The 12,784-nt window shown below is 58.3% G+C and overlaps 1 protein-coding gene across 4 annotated transcripts in view; it reads left to right on the top strand.

Moving 5' to 3' along the window:
• Positions 1–6,667: 6,667 nt before the first annotated feature.
• The window catches only part of MBP (myelin basic protein), a 100,604-nt gene continuing 94,487 nt past the window's right edge, over positions 6,668–12,784 (top strand). For 3 of the 4 annotated variants that reach the window (XM_059140779.1, XM_059140780.1, XM_059140781.1), the window contains exon 1: positions 6,668–6,808. The gene's annotated coding sequence lies outside the window, so the exon portion shown is untranslated. The remainder of the gene's footprint in view (positions 6,809–12,784) is intronic. The other variant, XM_059140782.1, reaches the window with a different exon arrangement.

Raw genomic sequence — 12,784 nt, forward strand, 5'->3', positions numbered from 1 at the left:
AGTGAACTACTCACACGCAGGGACTGAGAAACGGGCCTGGCATTATCAAGCAACCAACAGGAAACAAAAAGGGCAGAAGCCCAACTTGTTAGAAAAGACTGTACTGCCAGCACGACTGGAAACCCACAGCCGGTCTCCTGCCCCCGAGGCAAACGCCCGGGCCCTCCGTCTCTCCAGCCAGAAGGGGGCTTCACCGGGTGGTGATGGAAGAGGCACCCCCAGGGCCAGTCCCTGAGGGACCGATGGGCCCAGGCCTATGGGATTCTCTCCCGGACATAGGCCACATGGGGACCCGGGCTGCTCGGTCCATCCCCAGACGGTCCGTGCCGTGGGTTTGCCGTTCTCCCTTCCACGGGAGCTTCCGTCACCTTCGCCCTTGCTTCCCTCTCTGGGGGACGGGGCAGCCACAGCGCGCAGACCCCCGGGAGCTACCCCCAATGGGGTGAGAGGGCTTGGTCTCCCCTGGAGTCCTGCGCTAAGAGCTGGTGTGAGCCTGGCTGAGGTCTGGCTTCACCGCAGGGAAGGCGAGGTGAGAGCACGTGCGGAAGCCCGGGGGGCCCTGCCGTCTGCTTGCTGCAGACCTCACTGCTCAGAGCCCAAAGTCCCCACCTTCAGCCCCAGATGCCGTCTCCAGAAGCACGTGCACGCCCCGCAGCTGCCCTCATGCCTTGGCTCAAGGAATCCCACTCCCCTGGTTCAGGCCAAGGACTGTCCCAAGACTTAAAACGGTCCCAGCCCATGGGCCCCCTGGACTCATAGGGCAAAGCCTGGAGCCCCAGGGCCGGCAGCCACCCTGAGGGATAACTTGGGGAGATGCTCCCCAGGGATGGAGGTGACCCTGAGGAATTCAGAGACTGGGGAAAAAAACCGGGTCCTGGTCATGACATTGGATCTGCCGGGGCACCCCCACACCCTCACACCTCAGCCACAAGGGAGGATACATTTTCCTTCTCCGTGAAGCATGCGCCGCTCGGCACTGGCCGGCCAAGCCACCGGGAAGGCTGCTGCGGGAGAGAGGGAGATGCTTCCCAGGCCTGTGCGGGCCCTGGGTGGTCAGTGAGACCCCGCTGGGGCAGACGGGACTCCGGAGTGGGCAGGCGAGGGGCAGGGCATGGGGGATGGGGCAGCAACAGGAGGCGTCGATTTCTGTAATTACAAAGGTCAGCTCTGAGGGCCCAGGGTCTTCGGGAAGTGAAACATTTCTTCAACTCTGGCACAGAAGAGACTGCTTTTCTTTGGGTAGACCTGATTGTATCTTAGGCTACCACAGAGAGATCACCGATGATCCCACACAGTCCATGCTCATTTACATTCTTTTAATAGCCTGTGGTTCGTATCCTGCCAAACAGAAGCAGATTCTATTTTCCTGACCCAAACCGACCTCCGAAGTTGTTGCTTTTGGTTGCCATAAGAACAGCTATGTATAAATGTTTGATCCCAGAGACGGGAACGCAGATATGCAGACTAATTGAATAATGGTGGGGTTTCTTTCGTATCACCGATTAGTATCAAATGTTTTAGGGTGTAATGTAAGTAAAAAGCACAAAGAACACGCACTCATTTCCGTGAGAACTCCTGGGTGTCGCTTACCTGAAGGACACCTGTCGTTAGCCAGGAGCGTCACCTACAAAATCAGATCCTCATAACGGTAGGGAAGAGCGTGGTACAGGACAGACTTGCCAGGGGCAAGGTTTGCTGGAGGCCGGGGGATTCATAAAGTATGAAACAACCCCAGTGCCATCTCACTAGGACTGGGAGCAAAGTCACAGGAACACGGGGTCTGCAGGCCTGGAAGAGATGCACCCGGTGCTGGGCTCCTCCTGTTTAATGAGGGCGTCCGCCTGCCGGACCACGGACCACAGAGGGGCTGTTGGGTGCTCGTGCAGCCGAAACAGCCCAAACAACCCCGTACCTCGCTGCATTCCTAGTCTTTTGTTTCTTAAAAAGGGCTTCCAGATTTTATGAGCTTTGGGCCCCGCAAAACATGCACTGAAGCGTGTAAGGAAAGGTTAAAGGAGAGACATTTACGTCCTTGAGAAGTACTTTCAAACAGGATCGTGGGCAGTTAAGGGCCCTTCTCTCCGGAAGGGTCCATCTGCGTCCAGACAGGCTGTCCTGTCTCACATCCTGAAGAGTAGCTGCTCCCCCCCCACCCCCGCCCGCCCCCGTTGGAGAACTCCCAGAAAGGAGGGTGTGCGGGCACTGTCTCCGACTGCCCCCGACTCCCGCCGGGCCGTCACCCCGGTCCTGGCGAAGGTGACCCAAGGCCTGCCCAGGGTCCCGGGAGCCCCTACCGCAGGGGCGCCTCCTCGCAAGAGTCCTGGGCTGGCTCCTCCCCCCACCTGCCCCACTGACGATGCCAGGGGGAGCTTCTGCAAACGACTCCTCCGAGCTCCCACCCAGGCCCCTCCATTAAACACACCCACTCAGTGTCCGCTCAGACCGAGACAGGCGCATCTGGGCGCGCTCCGGACCCCTCCCTCGTTGGTGGCCAAGTCACTCCTCCCGCGGCTCAGGCCCTGCGCGGAGCGTCCGCAGGCTCGACGGACTCTCTCCCCTGCTCTGTCCCCGGCCGCACTGGGCTCCTGGGATTCCAAACGCGCTCCTCCACCCCCAGCGCCGAGACATCTCCGGGCTTCCATCGGCATCTGCGACCCCCTCCCCGGTCGGGTTCTTCCCCTCGACTCTTCTTTACAAGGCTCAGGTCCCGATCCGCGGGCAGCTGCTTACGCGCCTCCACCCGCCCATGATGCTTCCGTCGGGGGCGCTCGGCGCTCAGAGCTGTGGGCCAGTCGCTGGGACAAGGCGGACGCGGAGGAGATGCGCGCCTGCCCGCCCGACCTTGCGCTGTGGAGGCTGTCCTTGAGCCTGTCCTTGAGCGGGGCCCGCGGCGAGGGCTGTGCGGGGAGGAGTCCGGCCGCTGAGGGAAACACCCTCCCCGGCGCCGGCTGCTACTGGAGCGTTATCTGGGCACCCCACCTGCCCTTACAGACCCTTATCTCTCCCTCGCTCCTCAGACCACCCGGCAGAAGCCTGCCTACCAGTGAGACCCCTCCCTCTCCCTCAGCGTCTGCCCCTGCCCTGCCTGTCCCAAAGGCTCTGCCTCCCGACTGTCCTCCGCAGAGGGACGGGTGTGGCTCCGCCACCACATTCTGACTCTGGCCCTTTCCATAAACACGGCGAGTATCTCTCTCGGGCCTACGGTGCCAGGTGCCGTCCACATGCTTGCAGTGCAGTCGGACCGAGATGCGGCCCGAGATGTCTGCCCCGCTGTGCCCTCCTGCGGCCCCAGACCCTGTCGGGCACAGGAAGCAGATCTCACCCCACAGCCGCCTCGAGGACTCGGGGATGCAAAGCCCTTACTGCTGGAATCCGCAAAGGCCCAAGCAGGATTGGCGAAGTATTACTGCCATAGTCTACGGAGGGCTCTCTCCACGCTAGTCTCGGCCACTGACCCAAGCTCCCCTGAGTGCTGGAGACCACCGTCCTGAAGCCGGGCCACCAGCCCTCTGCTGGCTCGGGAAACCCCGCATCTCTGGGGTGGGACGGGGGTGTTCACCCCACTGCTTCTGCCTTGCTGCTGGCTCTGTCTCTCTCTTCTGCACCAGCCGGTTCCCCCAAACCCTGTTGTCCCTCAGCCCTTCATGCCTCCGGCTTGCTGGGGGGGAGTGGCCTGCCTGACCCCTTCCCCATCTGGCCGCACACGCTGGGGAGCGCGCAGAGAGACCCCGGGTCTTCTCTGGCCAGTGCAGTTGCCCCTGCGGCCGTGACCCTGCACATGGGCTGTGTGGGCTAGGGGTGGGGGTGCTGCGGGGACAGCCACCGTTGGGGAAGGAGTCTAGGAGTGCCGTGTTGGGGCTGTTGCATGTGTAGCTACAGTCTAGAGCTCTCAAGTGTTTCCTTGTCCACATGAGTTATTTTAATTGCCCTTTTGGAGTTCACGCCCCTTGTCTACTGGTACTTGTGACCTGAGCAGAGTCTATCCACATACCAACGGAAATTTATGGTGAAACAGTCAACCTTCAACCCTATTCTGGTAAATTATCAGCTTTGCGAATATCACCGGCAAATTGTTCATTACAGACCAGGATGAAATGAAGTTCAGTCCTTGCCCAGCCAAAATATAATTACAAAGTTAAGTCTATTGATGAGGAAAACAAAGCAAACTCAAAAAGGCATGCAGTCCCGTCTCCCGACAATTATTAAGATTAATGTGTTTACTTCCTTTTGCTTGGGTCAGTTGTAGTTATCTCCACAGAACAAAAGTCACTCGAATGGATAAGGAAGATGTGGTCCATATACACTATGGAGTATGATGCCTCCATCAGAAAGGATGAATACCCAACTTTTGTAGCAACATGGACGGGACTGGAAGAGATGATGCTGAGTGAAATAAGTCAAGCAGAAAGAGTCAATTATCATATGGTTTCACTTATTTGTGGAGCATAACAAATAGCATGGAGGACATGGGGAGTTAGAGAGGAGAAGGGAGTTGAGGGAAATTGGAAGGGGAGGTGAACCATGAGAGACTGTGGACTCTGAAAAACAACCTGAGGGTCTTGAAGGGGCGGGGGTGGGAGGTTGGGGTACCAGGTGGTGGGTATTGGGGAGGGCACGGATTGCATGGAGCACTGGGTGTGGTGCATAAACAATGAATTCTGTTACGCTGCAATAAAGAAAGGGTCACTGAGTGTGTCCTACACTCAGCCTCTTGCGCAGCCTGCCCCCTGCAGAGCGGCGTGGCTCATTTCCCCTCTCTTGTCCAAAGACCCCTTTCAAGTGTATTCAGCAAAATGAACCTCTCTTTTGTTAAGGTGTGTGGCCGTCTCCAGGTAAAGCACGAAATACCGGCCCCCGCTTCCGCCTCCAGAGGGAGGGGGACGACCCCAGGGCTGGGTCTTCCAAACACCAATCCGTTGTTCTACTGAACAGTCTTCCTGGCTGTTTGACGGATCCCCGAACGTGAGTCTGGGGACACTGTGTCCCCACACAACAGGCACAGCGGGGTTTTATAAATACTTTACAAAGAGTTATAACTGGCAAACCTGACATTTGCAGGGATGACAGTTGGCGTATGTGCATTTTCTATAAAGCACTGGAAATCAGCAGTGATTCCGTGTGACCTGTGGGGCTCTCCACCGCCCAGCCTTCACTCAAGTCTTCAGTCAAGGGACCCCAGGCCCTCCTCGGCCCACTCACCCCAGGAAGAAGCAAAGAGACATCTGTGGGGGGGGGGGGGCGGGGGGAGCTCTTTGTGTCGCCGAAACAGGCCCCCAGAAGAAGTCCGGTTTCTGGATGGCCCTGGCCTGACCTTTAAGAAGTCGGGGGCAGGGGGTGGGCACTGAGAGCTGTGATGAGTGATCTGAGTCAGGAGCAGGAGCCGGGTTTGGGTCACTGCCGTGGGCGCCCATACTGTGCGTCTGACTCCCTTATCCCGCCCTGTTCGTCCATTTCTGAAACAGAGGCAGAAAAAGTAGCAAGTTTGGCACAACCAGCATTCTCCTTCCACGGCCCCTGACGACCCCCGTGCAAGGTCGGGAACATCATGTTCTCTCCTCTCAACCTGTCTCTCCTGAGGAAGGCATCAGGTTCAACACTTGTCGCCGGAGACGTATGTCTCGTAGAATCATCTGCATCTGAGTGTGGCTGCTAGATCCCGGGGGAACATGAGGACAGCTGGTTGGGGCGGGCAGCCCCGAAGCCGCAGACAGCTGGCCCAGGGGACAAGGGCTCCCTGCCTCTTGCCAAGCACCAGACTTCCCCCGTCTCCTAACATACACGATCGAGTCCCTGCGGGCTCCGGGGAGTCACATTCGGTCCGCTGACCGGGAATCTGAGTCAGGGTGGACGCCAGCGCCTGGGCTCTCCCTCCTCCCTTCGCACTGCCAGGAGGAAGCCAAGAATGCAGGGAAAAGCCCATCCGACCACCAGATCCGTGTGTCCAGGTGGCTAATGTCCAGACCGCAGGCTTCCTCTGCCTGGAGAGGATGACCCTGGCCGCAAGCTGACAGATGCTCGAGTAGGGCAGGCCCCAGGGCTCGCCCTCCTCCCTGGGCATTTTCTGGTCTGTTTTGTGTGTGCCCTTTGCCTGCCTCCTCCGCGGAAACCTGCGCTTTCCAGCCGAGAACCTGTTCGGGTGCCAGGATCCACGCAAAGTTCTTCACCTGGGGTTCCCAAAGGCCGGGCTTGGCGGTGTCGGGAGCGCTAACCCGGGCACTGCACCGGGGATGGGGTGGATTCCGGCCAGCAGCCCAGCTCCGGACCCGAGTCCCCATGCTGTGAAAAGGGACTCGGGTGCGGAGAAGAGACGTTCTCTCGGGTCCCTCCCGGCGATGGCGGGTGGGGGTAGTTTCAGACGTTAAGGCCCAGGAAAGGTTCGGAGAGCAGGGGTTCTGGGCAGCCAAATGCGACCTCGCCCCGCTGGCGCCGACTCTGCGCCCGGGTCCCCACGCGACCGCGGCCCTCCGCGTCGCCAGGCGGTCCCCGAGGGGGTCCGGGCGGCTGGCGGCGCGGGGCGGGGCGGCAGGTGGGCGGGCTCCGCTCGGCAGCCGTGTTTACCTGGCTCGCAGGAAGCCCGGGCGGCGGGGGCGGGAGGCGGGGTGCGCGCCGGGCCCTGGAGCAGCCGCCCTCAGTCACCGCCGCGCGCCAGCGAGGACGAGCCTGCGGCCCCGGCGGCCCGCGTCTCCCTCCCCGGAAGGCAGCGCCGGCAGCGAGCTCCGGGAGCCGGCTCCCCACGAGTGGGGCCCGGGCTGCGGAGAGGCGGCCTGGGACCCCGCGGCGCCCTCGGCCTCGGAGCGGCGGACTCGAGGTGGGTGATCGCGGCGGGGGCGGGCGGGGCGGCCCCGGGCTTGGTGTGCGCGCCCCGGAGCGGGGCCCCCGGCGCTCTGGGCGGGACCCGGGGCGCGGGGCTGTCCTGGGCAGCGGCGCAGGTGGCAGCCCGAGGCCTCGCTGCGAGTGGGTGGGCGCGGGTGTGGGCGCCGGTCTAGGGCGGCGGGCGCTGGAACCCGACGGGTTTCCAGGTGTGGCCTCCGGCCAGGCCCTGAGGCCAGGTCGCGGGAAGGGCGCGCGGCCTAGAGGTGGCGGTGGGGGTGGGGTTTAGGGGTGACAGGTGTGGAAGGTCAAAAGAGGCCGTTCCTGGCGACATGGAGACGGGTGCTGGTGGCGAGCCGAAGGGCAGGCTGGGGGTCCCTGCCAGTTCTGAGTGCTAGTTCCACGCGCGGAGCCCCGCGGACGCCTCCGCACCCCACCCCGGAACGAAGCAAGTTTCTCTCTGATCACGGAGTGGGGGGGGGGGGGGGGACTGGAGACTCGCCTGGCTTCCGCCTTCGCCGGGCCTGTCCCAGCTCCAGTGCGCGCTGCCTGCAGCCGCTTGCAGAGGCCACCTGCGGCCACCTGCACCCACCTGCAGCCCCCGGGGCCCACCTGCGGCCACCTGCGCGTCTGGCGCCTGTGACTGGGGGCGCGTGCTCCGCCTTGGCCCGGCTTGGTGGGTGGTGGCCCCCACGACGTGTTCTGCCCTCACTGCTCTGACGCCCCTTGGCTCTGGGTCTCCTGGGATGCTTGGTGGCAGCTCCTGGTTTCTTTCAAGGCCCCCTTTCGCCCTCAGTTAGGGAAGGCAGAGTGGGGTTTACAAAACAGTTAAGTTTCTTCGGGGATCTCAGTAAGTCTCTGGCAGGAAACAGGCGCATTCTGGTTCCTGTTCTGTGTTTTCCAATTGCGACAACGTGAGAATCAACAACGAGTGTGCGTTCAGCTCCACAGCCGTGGCAGGCGCGGGAGGGGGCTAGGGTGTGCGCTGAGGGGTGTAAACATGGTTGGGGGGGGGGCCCTGGCTGACTAGGGAGGGACACCCACACTTGGCTGGAAGGAGTATTTCAGAGGAAGCAAAGTGTTGGAGCTCCCTAATAGCGCTGGTTATTGGAGACTGTCACTCACCAGGGACCGGACATTTTACAGCCCACGGCCCACAGGTCAGGGGCCAGCGGGCACCAAGGCTCACTGGGAGGCCACCCGTGGGCGGCAGTGGGGCCCGCTGGGACATCACGGCCTGTGCGTGGAGCTGGGGAGCCCAGACCAGAGCGGCCCTTCTTGAAGGGTGGCCCAGGGGACCTGCTGGAGGCCGTCGGCCTAATAACATGTTTCTACCAGACAAGGAGAAGGGCCCAGTAGCAGTTTTATGTTTTTAAGTGGGACAAACAAAAGCCTGAAGGGAAGGGATCCAGTTAGAAGTGACCGTATAGTGCTGGTTAGCAAGATCTCTCAAGGGTTTAACTATTCTGAAATGACTGCTTTTATGAACTCGGGGGGGACCAAAGCTCTTTGGTTCAAATCCACTTTGGAAGTCTTTCTGACGGATCGCGATTCTGCTCGACGGTGAGACAGTGTAGGACAAGTGCTTTCTCTGGGACTTGGCTTGACTTGCCCCACGGGGGGTTGGGAAGGTCGGGTCTTGCTGCCAGGGTCCCCGGTGGCAGTGAGTGCTGGTGGCGGAGGATGTCGGCAGTTTTCTTGCCACCTGAACTGACAAACGTTAGTTGGATCACGTGGTCACCAAGAGTCTGGTGGGATCGCCCCACCTGTGGGCTGTGCGCGCTTCCTTTCAGCCGCGGCCCACACTGTCCCTCCCCCTCCCCGAGCCCCTGGCACCACTCATCTTGTTCCCCAATTTCTGTAACTTCGTCATTTCGAGAATGCTGGATGAACGGAGTCACACAATACGTAGGCTTTCTCAATCGGCTTTTTTCACCAAGCGCCATTCTCCTGAGGTCTGTTCGGGGTGAGTCTATGTTCTTTTTCATTCCTGAGCCGTGTTTCGTGGCGTGCATGCATCACCATTCTGGGCTGTTTGTTTGTTTGTTTTAGCCATTCCCTCTTGGAAGGGCACTTGGATCGTTGACAGTTTGGGGTTATTATGAACACAGTTGTGTTGAACGTCCTCGTACAGGTTTTTGTGTGAGCACAGCGTTCATTTCTTTGGGAATGAGTGCCCACGAGTACAGTGGCTAAGTCATAGGGCAAGCACATGCTTCGTTTTGTGAAAAACTGACATCCTCTCTTCTAGAATGGCTGCGCTGTTCTGCAAGGTGAGAGGGACCCAGGATGTGCACAGCATCGACAGCGGGTGGCACCGTGGCTACTTTTTATTTCAGCTGTTCTATCATGAGATGTGAGGTGACATCGTGATTTTGATTTGCATCTCCCTCAGGGATAATGACGTGGAAGATTTCTTGCATGTATCTGCCATCTGTGCATCCTACAGTGAACAGCCTGCTCGTGTTTGCCCGTGTTCTAATTGGGCGTTTGGTCTCGATGGTTCTTCCTATGTTCTAGACAGTGGTCCGGTGGTTGGCAGTTATATTCTGGTAGTGGCCTTTTGTCTTCTTTTCACAAGGTTGTTGGTAGAGAGAAAGTTTTTCAACATGACGAGATCTGTTATTAATTTTTCCTTTCATGGGTTGAAATGGTGGGAGAGGGTGAGAACGCTCTGCCTAACCTGAGGTCCTGGAGATTTTTCTCCCGTTTTTGTTTTTTTGTTTTGTTTTGTTTTGCTTTTCCTGCCTAGTGTAGTTTCGCATCTTACACCTAAGTCTGTTGTCCATTTTTTAGTTCATCTGTGTATAAAGTGTGAGGTGTAGGTTGAGGGCTTTTTGTTTTGCTTTGATTTACTGTTGCCTATGAGTGTCCTGTCGCTCCAGGGCTGTTGTCCAACAGAAGGTCACTCCTCAGTCAAGCTGCCCTGCTCCTCTGTCAGAAGTCACTTCCGCATACTTGTGTGGGTCCGGTTCTGGGTTCTGGGTTCTGTTCCACCCATCCGGGTGTCTGTCCCGCCACTGGCACCACACCGGCTTGATATCCACAGCAGCACAGTAAACCTTCACAATGGGTAGAGCGAGTCCCCTTACTGTCCGTCGTACTGGAATCGTGGCGACTCCTCCACGGCCTGCGTCTTTCCGCTCACAAGGGTTAGAATAGGCTCCTTTAGGTCTGCACCTCTCAAGGGGATGTTGATTTCTTTTAAAATTAATTCACTTTCCTGAAGAGTGAAGGGGTTAACGTTTTCCAAAAGAAAAGAAGAAAATAAGGTTTTATTCGTAAGTGGTTAAACAAATTTCATGTTTAGTTTTATAGTAGAGACGAATGTGAAAAATATGCCAACAGGCACGTAAAGAGGAGAAAGAACATGGACAGATGGGCTCCCAGCGCAGAGCAGCACAGAGGCAGAAGGGAGGCTTTCTCAGTGTCTGACGGCCTAGTTCATGGCCAGCTTGGACACACACATACGCTCTGATGCACACCCCCCACAGTTCTGCACACACGCACGCACGCCTCACAACTGCACACACCTGGAGTCCATGTGGGTGGTCTTGGGGACATTGCAGCACTTTGCACAAAAAGGGCGACCACCCTGCTCCCCAAATGTTGTTCTATTTGTTTTATTTTTAATTTCTTTATGAAGCAGTCCCCACACCCAGCATGGAGCCCACAACCCTGAGATCCAGACCTGAGCCGAGGTCAAGAGTCAGACACCACTGGGCCACCCAGGCGCCCCCCGAATGTTATTTTAAACAAGATTTAATCTTCTGAATTTCTCAACCCAGGAGCTGATTTTTATGAGACACTGTTCTTCATAATACGTGTGTTTTCAGAACGTACATAAAATCCATTAAAGGTCTAGTTAATCTGCCCCTCTCCTGAGACAGATTTGTTTTCTAAAAGGACACAGACCGACTGACTAATGGTGCCCACAGGGCCCTGGAGGAAGGCTGTGCATCCCGATGGGGAAGCCCAGCCATGTGCCTTCTCCGCAGTCCCTCTGCCCCCATCGAATCCAGCAGGGTCCGTCCCCAGAGAAGCCCGAGTTCTCTGTGGGGAGCAGGCCTGTCGAGGGGCACGTCTAAGGTCTGAGACACATGTCCCAAACCTGTGGTCCCAAGCCCCCAGAACTTGCCTTCACAAGTCAGAGGCCCGGATCAGGACGGGGCTACTCTCACCCTCCTCAGCCACCCTCGGGTGGTGCCCCCAGGCCCAGGCCTGTGATCTCGCCTTGTCCCCGGCAGGCCACACGAGCACCTGGAGAGGGCCCAGAAACCAGGGGCCTTTGTAAAACAGCTCCTCTTGGAAAGAATTAGATAGGAAAACAGTCCAACTTTTCACCTGCAAGAGCTCGAGCACATCTCTCTTGATGGCGATAGGACACCCCACCTCAGAATTCACACTGGCTTTGAAAAGGGGTCAGTGGCTCGTAGTGGTGACAAGGAGGGTGTGGGAGGCGTGTCTCTGAGGCGAAGCCACGGCCTGCCTACAGGAAGTGAGTTCCTGCTCTGAGCCCCTTGGCTGTTTTTCTTCAGGGCGAGATGCTTTTCCTTCATATGTATTGCAAAATCAAAAACACAAAAATAGTTTAGGACATTTTATAAAATGCCGTGGTTTTTAACAGCATGTGGATTTTGATTATGCAGAAATGAAGGCTTGGGTTTGGTGTCTGTCTCTCAGTTTTAAAACCATATAGCAGACAGGAGTGTCAACGCTTGTTTTGTGAACAGACGTGACTTGGCTGTGCTTGTACGCCGGGTTTGGTTTGATCTGTGGTCAGCATTCAGTGCCGACCATCTTGACATTCGGGGACTGCGTGCCCTCTGAGCGCCCTGATGCTGGGGGCCCACGCCCGCTCATGGAGCCGTGTCGTGCCCTGCAGCCCGCGGGGGACAGAACCGTGGCCCACTGTGCTGCCCTTCGGGACCTGGCTCCCCGTCCCCAGCACCCCGCGGCTCCCCGTCCGCACCATCCCTTAGCTCCTGGCTTCCAGACAGTGACTTCCTGTGAGTAGGGCTCGCAGAGACCTGGGCCCTACGGGTGTGACGTGTCTTCCTGCAGTGATATTTTCTGAAATTCACGTTTCAGAGAATGACTCCTCTATACTGTAGTTAAATAGAGTGAGAGTTTGATTTTTGTCAGAGGGTCTGTGAGCATGGTTGCCCTGGGGTTTTAAGTAAGGGCAAGACCCCTGACAGCTGTGTCCACCTTGCACATGTGGTGTCCTTGCGTCATGGGGTCAGGCGACACGGGACCACCCTGCACCCCAGGGTGCTGGCCCGCCACATGCTACCCTCCCCTCCCATTAGGAATGTCTGTCAGTGCCGCCCCACCAGCGGGAGGGAGCAGCCAGGTACGAGCACAGCTCCCGCAGCATAGGCGAGGCCTCGGCCCGACAACCACCGGCCTAGACAGACAGAAGACTCCCTCCGCTGTCGCTCTTCCGCCAGAGTCTGGTGGGAAACCTGGAGACAGAACACACAGAACCATCTCCCTGGGTCTGTTCTGATGGCTAGCAGGGGGCACAGGGGCCGTGGGGGCACGAGGGGCGTGGTGGCGGGCGACCAGAGCGTCGGCCTGCCCGGCTGTGTGTCTTCTCGTGAGGCTGCGGGGCCGGGCCGACGCTTGTTTGCCCTTGGGTCGTCTGCCCAGTGCCTGCCTCACTGCGTCCGGAATTCTTAGTCAATGCAGAGTCCCAGGCCCCGTTTCCGGCACACCAGCCACAGTCTTGGGGACCGGGTACAGGAGGACTTTTTTTTTTTTTTTTAAAGATTTTATTTATTTATTTGACAGAGAGATCACAGGTAGGCAGAGAAGCAGGTAGAGAGAGAGGAGGAAGCAGGCTCCCTGCTAAGCAGAGAGCCCGAGGCGGGGCTCGATCCCAGGACCCTGAGATCATGACCTGAGCCGAGGGCAGAGGCTTAACCCACTGAGCCACCCAGGCGCCCCAGGAGTACGTATTTTAATGAGC

The sequence above is a fragment of the Mustela lutreola genome, chromosome 11 (genome assembly GCF_030435805.1).
Source record: "Mustela lutreola isolate mMusLut2 chromosome 11, mMusLut2.pri, whole genome shotgun sequence".
Taxonomy (NCBI): domain Eukaryota; kingdom Metazoa; phylum Chordata; class Mammalia; order Carnivora; family Mustelidae; genus Mustela; species Mustela lutreola.